General features: G+C 47.5%; 1 protein-coding gene across 1 annotated transcript in view; it reads left to right on the plus strand.

The window, feature by feature from the left end:
* RAI1 (retinoic acid induced 1) overlaps nt 1-12,991 on the plus strand; it is a 140,310-nt gene that overhangs the window by 1,659 nt on the left and 125,660 nt on the right. The window lies entirely within an intron of this gene.

Raw genomic sequence — 12,991 nt, forward strand, 5'->3', positions numbered from 1 at the left:
AAACACTTTGCAAATGGGGATAAAAAGGTTGCTTTCCTCATTTTAATGACTGGAAAGCAGAGGGACAGGAGCGGTTATGCCCAGAGTCTCCCCATTGGTCAGTTGCAGAGACAGGTCTAAAACCCAGAAGTTTTGATTTCCCAGTCCTATCCGCTGGACTTCCCTCATTTATACCAATCAAAGTTCCCCTGAACCATTGGCTCATTGGACTGATGTGGTTGAAGCATGTCCCTTGTCCCAGCCAAGGGACAGGAGGAAGCAATGTGGCCCGCATCACATCCCACTGCCTTTGACTGCCCTAACCTGATGGTTTGGGAACCCATTTTGCAGCTGGGTGAACTGGAGGTGACCTTTCAGTGTGAGATCGAGCGAGACTCAAATGCAAACCTTCAGGATTGTAGTCGTGACTTAACTGCTCAGCCATTGCACCCACTGGCTGATGAAAATGCAGCTTGAGCTATGTTGGGGGATGGGTTAGAAAAGGATACTAAGCAGCCAGTAAAAATGGAGAAAAGGACCTGTTTTATGGTAGGTCTCTCTCCTACCCCACGGAATCTCCCACTGACGTAAGGATGACTCAGGTCCCCAACTACATTAAGACAGGGCTTTAAAAATAGCAGCCGCATGATATAATGACAATGACTTAATGTTTCTCTACTGCCTTTTGTCCAGGAGGCCTGCAAAGTGCTTTGCAGGTTGCACTGGGGTCACTTCAGCAACCCACTTCCGACGAAGTGGGTATTCATCCACGAAAGCTCATGCTCCAAAACCTCTGTTAGTCTATAAGGTGCCACAGAATTCTTTGCTGCTTTTACAGATCCAGACTAACACGGCTACCCCTCTGATACTTCAGCAACCAAATGCAGTTTCCTCTGGGGTGGGACATGAGTTGTTCAGAACAGGAAATGAGGAAGAATACTACACCCGCTCAAAGCTAGGTGGGGAAATTTAGAGAAGTAGAATAGATCTAAATTGAGAATTTAGTTACAAGACAATTATGGATACCATCCTGGTCTCATGAAAAGACCACCCATGCTGGGGACCTGTGTCCAATGTCTCACCCATAAGATATATCCCCCGTATAGTTGGAAACCCACGCAGTGTTCCTCTTCAGAATCCACAGCTCTGAGAAAAGAGTTTCTGGGTTCATCTAGGCAGGGCAACTGCTGCTAAACATGTATTTTAAGGGGCCCATCTGTCTCACACACACCTTGCACTCAGGTAAATGGTTTGCCTCTCCCAGAAGTCCCTGCCACCCATTGTCTCTGAGTCACTCTACTACTATTCTGTAGATTGAGTAACTGGGTCCATTTTGATTTCCCCCACAAACTGGTGCCAGAGCCCAAATAGGGGGAGCCACAGGCTGGAAGAAGGCAGCCTAGAGGCTTATCCTCGTAGATGGGACCTCCCTTGTTACTTCATTGAGAGCCCTGCAAAGCCAGTCTTTTCTCCTGCATTAAACCTCCTTCTAAGCTGCAAATGTTAGGTTCTTATCTGGGGATATTCAGATCTGGGTTTTGGTTCCACTCCATGTGGGGCTCACTCATGAAGTTTCCACACCCAAACTTCTCCAAAATACAGGCCTGCTTAGATCTAGGCTTTACATTCAGGACCATCCCTAGTTAAATTACATCTTTATAACCACCTAGTGCTTGGCTGTTAAAGACAAAGTGAACTGTGAATCCTGCTCATTCACTGGTCAGTGGAAACACCCGAACATTTGGGATACTAAAGGGTTTGTTTAACAGGCTGCAGCTTCACATATGTGAACTCCTGAAAGCACCGTGAAACTGAGCCCTAGGCAACATGCCAGTAACTGATCTCCGGACCCCGAGAGTTTCAGTTAACCAGGGTTTTATTCTCACGGGTTTCCTCTTATCGTTTTCCCCCATTCCAGCGCAGGCCACCTTTAAAACTTTTGTCAGTTGCAGCCACACCTGCAGGAGCAGACCCATCTGTGGGTTTCCTCTCGCTGCGGGTGCTGCATGCCTGGCAATGGAGGCTTTGCATTCACGGAATGAAGTTGAAAAGTGACCCAACAGGACAGCTGACAGGCTGGGTTGGGAAAGGTGGTGCGGGGGCAGGTTAAGTGGAAAAAAAGACAAAAAAATTATTCCTCTCAAACTTTCACATTTATAATCTACTGTAAACAGTCAGATCCTCACCACTGGGCCAGTTGATTTGCCTTTCACTTTACCCTGGTCTATACAGAGAGAAGTCCTGTTTCAAACCAGCGTAGCATATCTGTGCTAATGGTTTGCATTGATGCAGCTATGCTGATATAGTTACATTTCTGCAAAACGCCACCATGAAGTCAGGCCCTTGCCTAGTTTTGTACAGATGTTGCCTCATTAACTCCATTGGTGTTTACTCCTGGTTACGCCAGCGTAAATGACAGGAGAATCAGGACCAGTGTTTTCAGGTAGGCTCTGCTGCAGGGTTAGGCCCATAGATTGTTGTATCAAACATACAGTTACAGCTGGGAAACACAGACTTTGTTTCAGCTGAACTCTTCTTATTCCTATCAGCTGCTGCCACCCGACTCAACGCTGCCACGCACCTTGGGTTGTCATTTACCCTGAGTGTGAAAACGCTGCCACGTCAGAATGGTGTAGTCCTATACCGACTTTCTGTTCATGTAAGTGACAACACCAGGAATCATCCATGTGCTAGCAGCAGCAGAGGAAAGACAATTTGCACCTCCCTCATTCATTGTGACCAGTAATGCAGGCTAGGGCAACTCTGAGGGATGCCCTTAAATTGCAACCCTTCTGCAATGGCCCCAATAAGGTTTTGCAGGGGGTGGAATAGCTGGGGGGTGCTTCTGTCCCCTCTTCTTCAGCCCACGCCACAACATTCCTTGTTCCTGGAGCCACCTCTGTTCCTGGCATAGGGGACACTTGCACTAGGGATCTTCCCCCGGGGAAACCCTGGCACCTGCCCTGTGACCCCTTTGTGTCAGCACTGCACAACAATGGTCAACAGGGCCCGAAGCGTAAGGTAGAAGGGAATCAGATCTAGCACATCCAGGTGAAACATTTTACAGCAAAGACAGCCCAAGTGTGGACAAGGAGCTGAATGCAGCCCAAGCGACCGTCACCTGTAATGTGGGAGTGCGGCCTATAGCTCCCAGCAGGCCCTTGGCCATCTTGATCTTAGTGGTTTTGAAGCAGGATGGAGCATGGCCTGCTAGGACTTGTCTCCAAGGCCACTCCACCCTAATAAATAGGACAGGCAGCTCCAGGCTGCTCCATTCTAGGCCAGTTAGATGTTGACAGGGCAGCCCTTGATGTCACCAAGTTTGAGTGCCCTAGTTTGAGAGCCAGGATATGCTGGGTTTTGCTCACAGATTGGCTTTCTGAGTCATTTTTTGTCTTTGAGTGACACCTCTTTGCCTTTAAATTTACATGTATAGGTGGGGAACACAACAGCCCAATGTGAGAGGGATTGTGAGACTTCTTATAAAAAGAACGAGTTGAGTTTTATTATCCCTTTGAGACGAGCAGAGAAAATCTATACTGAAGGCATGAAATAGCAATAAAAATGGACTTTTTGCCAAAGCAAAATTAATTGAGTGAATCTCACTCCTCAAGCCTGAGCTCTGAGAGGCTTATGAGCTGGATATGAACCGCGCTGGCCCTTTCCATGCTGTGATCCCCAGAGGATGGGAGGCAAAGCCCCTCCCTCTGCTCCTGAGCACTGGATAATTAAACAAGATGTGACCAGTATACAGGAGCAAAGGGACTCTCGCTGTGGGCCTTCGCATCAATGACTGATCCCCACAAGTTCCAGTGTGACCCGGTATCTTAGATGGAAGGCCTCTAGGGCAGGGACTCTCTTTATCTGTGTCTGTTCAGAGTCCAGCACCACAAGCCCTGATCCCAGTTGGGTCTTTTGGGTGCTCCCAGAACATGAATAATTTACTTATCCTAATAATACAGAGTTTAGGGGGTCTCAGGCCTAGCCTTTCATCTCTCCACAGTCCCAGAAACTTGGTGTAATCGGCCTAAATATCGCCAGTATTAATTTTCTGGGGAAGCAGCCAAGATGGGTTATAGCAGAAGACGCTTCCTCCAGCTGAACTTGGATGTCAACGCTGTTTTGGTGGCCTGCGCTAGGCTGGCCTTTTGCTAGTCCTGATCTTCTTGGGATGAAGTCTTATTCCTACCAACTAGTTTATTTCCACGTCTCCATTTACTGTCCAAGCCCACTGAGGGCATTGACCCTCCTAGGAGCTTCCTGCACAGAATCTTCACCATGGGGGAAAACCTCACCAAGGTCTCGCTCTTTGATGTACGTCTGCAGTGGGTCCAGCTCTGCTCTGCTGGTATTTTTCAGTGGGAGAATGGAGGGAGGAGCCATGGTGAGAGACCAGCGAGGTGACAGAAGGACGCTTCTCGGCAGCTGGTGCAAAGAGGACGAAATTGCATAAACCTCCTGAGTGCACCAGAGACGCGGAGATTTAATAGCAGGAGAGCTGGGAGGCAGAAGCAGCTTGCAGGCAGGAGAAGGAGGGAGAAAGGGGGAAAAAAGGGACAATTTGAACATGAATCTCCTCCCCCTCAATGTCTACCCTCCAATTCTGAGGTCCCAGATTCAGAACCATCAAAATATAGCCCTTTTCAATCGCTTATCTCGTGGCAGCAGAAACAATTGGCCTGTGAAGAAGGGGGAAACAATCTGTTTGACTGACAAACAAAAACACATTTCTGCACAAAAGGAGGAGGAGGAGGCAGCTGTCTGGCTGCCGCTTCTGCTTTTTCATTCCCCTCCCTCCCCTGTCCCCACGCTGGCTGGCGGTGTTGAAGCCGAGCGGTTGCTCCTGCCAGCGAGACACCCGATGTTCTAACTGGCTGAGTTCAATGTCAGGCGCTCGGCAGCAAATGTCATTGTCAGCCCTGCTGTTTCCAGCCACGGCGAAGCTGACGCAAGCCGCTTGTGTCACAACGGAGAAGGGTTCTGTGGGATGCGGAGGGAAATCTGGCAGTCCTGGTGACCGTCTGTCTTCCCCAGCTGACTAGCGCTGGGGCAGGAGAGGGGCACTACGCAATGGCACAGAGTAAGCGGGCCTGTCTGGTAGCAAAGCAAGGACTCAGTCTAGAGAGAGAGGCCGACCGAAGATGGGGCTTCGTGAGGAGTTGAGCTGGATTCCCAGAGTGGAAGTGAGGGGAAATTAAGCCAATCGTCTGTTGAGATCTCAAAGCATGGGCAGCCTAGTCTGATGGTTACAACATCAGGACGCCAGGGTTCTGCTCCCTGGTTTTCCTGCTGACTCACGCTGTGACTTTGGACCACTCGGTTAACAGTGCCAGGCCTCAGCTTCCCCATCAGCAAACCAGGGATGATGATAGCTACCCACCATTGTAAGGCTTTGAGCGCCTTGGATTAAAGGCACTATTTGAAGTATAAAATTGTTTGTTTTATTATGCAAACACCATAGCCACCAAGCTGTTGCTGAGGTTAATCCATTTGGGCATTCCTACTGCAGGAGACATCAGGAGAGCCCATTGAGTTTGGGAAGCTCTCTGTCTCCCTGGCATGATTTTCCATCTTTGGAAGCTTTTCCGTTGATTTTTTTCTTTGAAAATAAAAGGAAAAGATGCTGATTTTTTTTTCCCCTTCCCCATGTGGCATCTTCTGTGAGCCTTGATCAGGTGCAGTGTCACTTTCCTTCCAGGGGACACTGTTTGGCTCTGCCGAAAGAGGTGAAAAGTGAATCTGAAAATACTAAGAGTCATCCCCAATGCCTACTTGGGTATGGAGAAGTGTAAGAACAGAGTCTGAGATGACCTACTGTGACCAGATAATGTGTCCAAATATGAAATGGCAATAAACACAGAAAAGAGCATGCAAAAAGAGCCGTTGAAGCCACAGTGAGATTCCTAGTTGCCCTCAGTCCAAGGTTGGGGTCAGTGGGAACTAAGTAGGAAGGATTACCTCTTATTAGTGGGCTACTCAACTTTTTAAAAATTTGGTCTGTTGCACTACACATCAAGTAACAAAGCCACACCACAGTATAAAAATGTAGTTTGCTCACCATGGGATTCCAGATGCGTGACCCTCGATTCATGAATGGCAAATTTCAACCGTTCTTTTTGATGCATCAGGCCAAGCACATTATGCCAAGCCCTTTCTGTGCACACTCATCAAAAGTTGGTACAAATAGAAGATACTTGGACTAGTTTCAATGAAAGCAGATCTCGCAATGCTTTATTGGGATCACCAGTTCAGAGACTTATGAGCTGAAGGACAAACACCGTAATACCTGCATCTGCTGTAGCAAGCTTCTACAGCCAATGAGCGTGTACCCTGAAGTAGCTGCAAAAGAGCTATACACCAGGAAATTAAAGGAGGAGAAACCCCTTTTGCAAGTGGAAGAGAATGGCTGGCAAGTGGCCAAGCTAATGACTGTACTGTCCATATTAGTGTCATACATGATAACCCACCCTGAGGTTCAATGCTGCTGGAGGAACAAAAGACAGTTGAAGCAAACCAGAAAAAGCTGGGCTTTCTCTTTAGGATGTTCAGAATGGTGTTGCAGGTGCCCATGCACTCACCAAAGTAACACTTGCCCCCCTAGTTTACCGACAATGACAAGAACAGTGAAGGCAGGCCCCAGGTGGCAGACCTGCCGCCGCAGCCAGCCAGATCACAGCCAAAAGAATTGTTTGGCTGTCAAGAAGTGTCTGTGTGATCAGAAAACCCCTGAGATTCAGAGATGGTGCAATAGTTCTTGATGGCCTCCACCCTGGCCGTTTCTATTTGTGTCCCTTGGTAACTGCCAGCGTTGGTTTGTGGTGGGTGGTTTTGGTTGACTTTATTTTGTTGCACTTGATTTTTCACAAGAAAGGGAAGGTGCAGTGGTAGCCAACTCCTGTTGTGTTGGCTGGGGTAAGACATTCATGTCACTTGGAAATAAAACCAGTCTCCTATCAGCCCAGCACTCCCGTGTTCTCACACTTGATTACAGCAGTAATACCTGTCGAAGTCCGTATCCTCAGATAGTGTTACCCGTGATCCGCCCTGTACCAACAGGCTTTGCCCAGCAGAGGGAAAGTGAACCACTAGCAAAGAGCTTTGCAAAAATAGGGCGCCAATTGCAGAATTCCCATCTTTGACACAGCAGTGGGGTTCCTACACAGAGAATGGGGCTCCAAGCATTCAGTGCTCCATCTTCAGCCACGGGACTTTCACTTGGATCCAGTCAGAGCATTGCATGCTGGGTCATGTAGTCTGCAAGGGCCAGACCTCCATGTTAAATGTAAGAACAAGCCTGGGCCTTGTCAGGCTACACTTTGGTCACTTCTCGCCATCTTGGCTGCTCTTGGTTCACTCTGCCTGCCAGGGAAACACGCCACCAGTGCTATTATCGATGGCGTTAACCAAGCCACATGGACCTGTCAGCCTTTTGTGAGGCTCAATGGTGTTCATTGCCACCTGCTGGGGAGGTCCATGGAGACCTTTAAAAGACATTTAATCCTTTTCAGGATGGACAAGCCCTGTCAGCTTAGGCCACTGTTCTCCAATCTCCTACTCTGAGTGAGGATGTACTAGCCCTTTGGTCAAAAGCCGGGACCCCTCATTGGTATTTTTTCCAGCAGAGCAGCGCAGAAGAAGGGGTGAAAAAGATAGGGAAACACAAAGGAATGAAAGGCACATTATAGTGGTTCTCGCAGTAATGAAAGCAATCGAGAGGAGAGGTGGGAGGCGGCAGTGCAAATTAACTGATCCACTTGGCTGGTGACTGACAGATGCTGTTTCTCCAATCAGCCTAGCGATGCACTGGCTCCAGTCAGCTGTTCCAACCGACTAGCTTTGGCACGGCTGTCGTGACAGTGCCCCCAGCTCCTGAGTGCAGCCCTCTTCCTCCCAACATGCCCCCCCTCCTTTTGCCCTTTTCTCTACACACCCTCAACCTTCCCTAACCTAGCAGCAGTTCTGAATTCACACCGTGTCCTCTGCAGCCATGTACCCTAACAGCTCGTCCCAACTCATTCTCATGCCCAGGGCCCCCCTCATGCCCTGTGCCTCTCCTCTCAGCTGGTCCCCAAATGGCAGGCTCCAGTCCCACCTTCCTTCCTCAGCTGCCTCCATGAAATGCCTGCCTTCTCACAGCTCCGTCTGCCTTTACACTGCCCCTCTACCACCCTGCTCCCTATTTCAGGCCTACCTCCCCATCAGCACAAGACCAGCCCCCCTGGGGATTCAGCAGCCGAGCCGGGTGAAGGCAGTACAAAAACCACTGTATAATAAAATCAAACTAAGCCCCTAGCGTTTGACTTCTAGCAAAAAGGACAGGTCAGACTAAGCTGCCTGCCTCTGGCTGCTCTGCCCTTCCCAACTGCAGACACATTAAAACAGGTTGGAAGGTTGCTCTAACCACTTATATGATGAAGCCGGGGATTTGACTCAGCCTGATACAGCGGGAAGTACAGAGCTGTGCTGGCATCTGACAAAATCTCATCTGACTACCATGCCCCTCATCATCAAAGTATCTGAGTGCCTCGCAGTCTTTAATGTATATATCTTCACGTGCCCTGTGAAGTAGGTCAGTGCTATTATCCCCATTAGGCAGATGGGGGAACTGAAGGACTAAGGCCCAGCTCCTCAGAGATACGTAGGGGCCTTACTCCTATTGAAATCAATTGGAGTTAGGTGCCAGAATACCTCTGAAGCTCTAGGCCTAAGTGACTTGCCCAAGGCCACATAGGGAGTCTGTAGCAGATCAGGGAATTGTACCCTGGTTTTCCAAGTCCCAGGCTGAAGCCTTACCCACTTGGCCATCTGTCACAGGTCAGGGCAGTCCCACAGTTACTCCCTTTCCATGATCCAGCAATGACACCCACTTTAGGCTCCCAGCTCCTAAGCTGTCACCTCTCTTGTGTAGAGACCTGTGTCTCTCTCCCTCCTGACAGGTTTTTCCAGACTGCATAGCTCCCTGCTGACACTTAGGTCCCCAGCGAGCCGGACAGCCAACACAGGCCTGCTTCGCTTTCTCCCCAGAGACTATAAGCAGCGTAATTGCCCACAGTTAGCAGTTACCACTCAGTGCTCTCTAAGCAAGCACATGTATTCTTCAAGTGAAAGCATTACAGAGAAAACATATTAAAACCAATACAAGAACCTGCACGCATGTTAATAAGTTTACCAGAGATCATCCTAACGCTGACGTGGTCTCTGGCAGGTGATCAGTCCTTCAAACCCTACCCAGAGGTTTTTCTGTGGTTACAAGTTCACAATACCTTTTGCTCAGAACAATCCTCCCCCACCCCCCCCGGATCTGAGAGTCACTACTTTATACAGGTTGGACCTTTAATCTTGGGACCCTGGGAACAGACGATGGGTTAACTCCTCCGGACATAGCTTCAAAAGGTTGGGTCTGGAGCACAGTTGCCAATTTTCACACGGCAAATATGCACCCTGACTTTCACAGTAAGCCAAAAATCAAGCTAATCTCAGTTCAAAACAAGCCAGTCCCTAAGAACCCCAAGACTATTTGTGACTAGATTTCCCCCCCTCTCCCCCCCCAGCATGCAGTCTGGGACTGTGGTGGGCCCGCTGTGCACCTCTGGCACTCTCCCCCTCTTGCCACTGCTTGCCGGGAGCCAATCAAAAAAAAGACGCAACAAGCTACAGCAACCAACAAATTACAAGCCAAACAAGCTACAAGCCAAAAACTAACCAACAAGCAATGCACAAGCCAATTAACCCAAAACCAAGCCCAATTTCTCTCTTTTTTTCACGGGTTTGGCGTGTCTGGTCTGGAAGTGAGCATTTGTATTCCCCTCCTCCCATGTATTTCCTAGGAACCCCACTCAGCAGGGGGTTCGTTCGTGTCTGGCACCATTGGTTAAAAGGCTCAGAACACTTCCGGGGGTTTACATTAGTCATGTCTCCCCCCCCAGAGATGTTCTAGATAATCCCACAATCGTACATAAATATTTTCATTTTCAATACAGTGCACTTCTAAAATGCTTAAACATAATTTGATAAGGTTTAACTTAATTTAATAAGGTTTGTCCGAGATACTGCAGGAAATGGCTGAATCTCTCACACCGGCCTTCTGCTTTTTACCTTTCTCTCCTCTTACTCATCCAACTCTGTATTCTGAGGCTGCCCTGAGTTCCAACTATCCAGCCTCCAGCACATGCAGAACGGCATAGCCCGCTCTCTCAAGCAAAACCAGGACTCTGTCAGATCACCCCAATCTCAAACGCCAGCATTGGCTCCCCTGTTCATGTAAAGACCCAGTCCCAAAATGTCTTCTTTGTTTTTAAACCCTCTCAGCCCAGCCTGTCTCAGGGACCTCAGCGTCATTCTGCTTCTCTACATTTGGTCCCTAAACGCAACCAAACTGCTTTTGGTGCAAGAGCATCTGTCACCTGGAGCAGCCTTCCTGTATCTCATTGCTTCATTAACTTGCCATTGGTTTGCAAATAATTTCCCCCTTGCCTGCAATACGTAATTTATCTTGCTTTTACTGTTAAGTCTGGAAAGCGTTTTGGATTAGAGTTTGCATGAAAAATACTATACATCTTGAAGCTGTAGTGTGTGTATTCTTCTGTGTTTTGTACAGTACCAAGAATGTTGTGGGATCGATCTATCTGTCTTAGCATCTGGGCACTGGCATCATATAATAATTAATGCTGCGTGAATAATTCGTAACAATTTATTCAATGAATTTCACTTCTTTTCTCTTCACAAGTCGTTTGTGCTTTCATCCGGTTGCATTCATTATTCAAAATGACTTTCTGAGTTCCCCAAATTGTATTTGTTGTTCACAATTATTCTCTAGATAATTTCTGCAAATAATTCTTGATGTTTGCTTTTTTGTGAGGCGTTCATTGTGAATATGCAATTTCAGAAATTAGTGGTGTTTTAATTGGCTTCTTAGGTCACATGCTATGTTTCTGTTTCCTGATTGGATGAGTGTAACTCTTAGAGTCAGGTTTCTGGTGCGAGTACTTGCAGGTAAGAATTTTAAATCCACTTTCTCCAAATATCCTGCAATCCCTGTTCAAAAAAATAACTGTTTTGGTGAATATTCCTGCTGATAAACGCATTGGCATCAATATTCAGAGAATGTAAACACAAAAGTGGCACAAGTGCAACCGAATTTCATTTATGTAGAAATTTGAGTGAAGGTTTATGGAGACTTTTTTGCAGAATTCCCCTAGTTCCAGTAATAATAATAATAATAAAAATAATCTTAATGCATAAAAATAATGTTGTAAAAAGACATTGATAATAACAATACTTTGCTTATAAACCCTTCCATCTCATGATCTTATTGTGCTTTACAAACACCGTTTAGCTGAGCCAAAGCCCCCTGTGAGTTTGGTCCGTGTTGTGATCCCATTTTATACTGCAGATTCTGATCCTTGGCGTTCATTGCAGAATAGGATGCAAGTAAAGCAGAGCGAGATCCAAGACCAAATACTTCCCTGATTTACACCCTATGCAAACAAGACTCCAGCCGTCTCTCACAGAGTTGGAGCAAGGGCAGTTTATGACCCAAGTGACTCGCCTGTGGTCACGCAGAAGATCTGTGATACAGTTGGAAATGGAACTAAGGTCTCTTGATTCTTGCTCTGGTGCTTTGACCACAAGAGCCTCCTTTCTCCTATTTAGAGATCAAAACTAAATGGTGCACAGAGTTCAGACATTTTCTCTAACCGGCAGGCTGGCTCCTGCCACCTCTTGTAGAATCTCTTCAGTTCTAGGGTTTATTTTTTTTCTCTTTTGGTATCAGTGTGAGTCAGTAAGGCCCCACCCTTCCCCCCACTTAATAACATACACTGACCTGGCATATTTATGCCTCCAAAGTGGAGCATTGTGTTAGCATTCTTGTTGGTACAGCACACACATTCCATGGCCTCTTGCTACTAACAGCTGCTGCTGCTGATTTCCCTTAAAAATAAGACCCCCGTAAAGGTACAGTGGGGATAGCTTAAATGCAGAGCTGTGGCATGCAGTTAATCATATCCTCTTAACAGGTTTATTCGCTCATTAAATATTTAAGACTCGTTTCACTTTATCAATAGCGCAGAGGCGTGTGGGCCCTGTGCGGAGATTTATGCACACAATAGGCCTGGCTCGTTTGGGGTTGTTGGAAGGCATCTGGGGGCCGGCTAGAATTTCACAAGTGGGGAGATTTTTGCTTTTTATACCTAGGTTTATAGATTCTGATTGCAATTTGAAGGCAACTAGGGCATTTAACCCCACAGCTCCTGTTGGGAGTTGGAGGGGAAAAGTCCCCACAGTTGGGTTTGAAAATCTTAGCCTATTTTAAAAAGCAGGAGCAGAGAAGATCAGGAGACATGATTGCAGCTGTGAATAGCCCCTCTTGCATTAGGTATTAGCAGCGCTCTGTGTCGTAGAATAATAATAATTAAAAACAAAATCTGTGAAGGCAATAGATGTGCTGGGAGTTAGTTTTGGGAAGCAGTGTTTTGATCCCAGCTTCTTGCTGTGGTTTGTAGAAGGGTCTTTGTTGTTGCGGTTGCGATGTGAATTCCGACTCTTGTGTTGTGTTGGAGTTGTCTTGCAGGTGCAGCATCTGTTGTTCTCTGGTTATCACTAGAGCTGTTCTCTTAACAGCATTAGGTGGGTCTGATCTGGCTCTTCTCTCAGTCGTGCTCTGGGCAATGCAGAGGTGGCCAGAGCACAGCGGCGGGCCAAGCACAGACTCTGAAGTTATACAATGTGACCTGTGACCATCCCCTTATATAACACATTGCTGGAGCCTGTAGAGCCGACAGGTCTCAGCACGCGATGCTCCTGTGCAATCCCAGCAGCCTCTGCCGAGATCCAGAAGGTGCGTCTCATGCTGGGACCTGTCGTCTCTCTGAGCTGCACCTCGGTATCTCTGGTTTTATGGCTGGTCTTTGGGCTCCCAGCAAGGTGCCAGTGACCTTGCTTGGGAGAGGCTTGGATGCACCTTGGGCAATGTGCGGGGTGGGGATTGGGGATGCAACACAGTCCCATTAAA

The sequence above is a fragment of the Gopherus evgoodei genome, chromosome 10, assembly GCF_007399415.2.
Source record: "Gopherus evgoodei ecotype Sinaloan lineage chromosome 10, rGopEvg1_v1.p, whole genome shotgun sequence".
NCBI classification, from domain to species: domain Eukaryota; kingdom Metazoa; phylum Chordata; order Testudines; family Testudinidae; genus Gopherus; species Gopherus evgoodei.